Here is a 959-nt window from a genome sequence, read left to right as displayed (position 1 = left end):
ATTAGAGAGGTTGAGGCGCACGTATTTAGCCCAAAACGTGTACGGGTAACGGGTGAGCGCCGCCATCTGGCAGTTCTGGACCGTCGATAATGGCGTTTGCTACGTGTAGCTTGGTGAGTACACGATCGGCTTAAACGTCTTCATTTTTTTTTGTGTTTGGGGTTAAAATTATGATTTATTTTGCTTCCGCCATTTTTTCAACTTATTTCCCGTGAGTCAATGCGCGATGTTCACTGAGTCACGTGATGTTATGAGCGTGTTCCTCAACGATTTTTACTTGGACTTGAAACGTGTAACGTGTACTTCTGCTACCCGTACACGTTTAACGTTTGAACTTGTGCCTCAACCTCTCTAATGACACCAAAGAGAGGCTTTTTCCCATACCCAAAACCACGATGGGAACGACCGGGTAGCAAGGGACAGATTGCCCATGAAAAATTCTTGATGTTACTCGTCAGTGTTTGATTCTGGGTCCTCTAGTGCAGTAGGTTATTAGATGTTAATTTATTTTATACTGTACAATTTTTTTACTCTTTAATGACAATTGTAATTTTTAATAGTTAAAATCATCGTGATGGTATTCTCCAATCATAATATAGGATGAGACAAAAGTCACTCAATACTTATAAAATTAAACTAAGTGGGGAAGATGAAATTTTGGCGTGATATCGGTTTTCGTCGATTGTTTTCGGGCGGATTATCGACGAAAACTGAAACCGACGACAACCGAAGTCAACGAAAACCGAGGTATTAGAGGAGAAGGTGGTATTATGGAACCCCAATTACATTTTAGTGAATTGTAAACAAGGTATCATAACTACACCCACATTTTTTGTGCGAAAAGTACTGGTAACTAGTAAACTAAATGTTCCTAATTGGATTTTTCGCTAGTGTAATTATAAGTATGGTTTTTGAAGGCTTTTGTACAAAAAGTCCGAAAGTAGGCTTAGAGAAAATCG

The sequence above is a fragment of the Centruroides sculpturatus genome, unplaced genomic scaffold (genome assembly GCF_000671375.1).
Source record: "Centruroides sculpturatus isolate CEXI.00-Female unplaced genomic scaffold, Cexi_2.0 scaffold416, whole genome shotgun sequence".
Lineage (NCBI taxonomy): Eukaryota > Metazoa > Arthropoda > Arachnida > Scorpiones > Buthidae > Centruroides > Centruroides sculpturatus.
Note: the sequence above shows the minus strand (reverse complement) of the source record.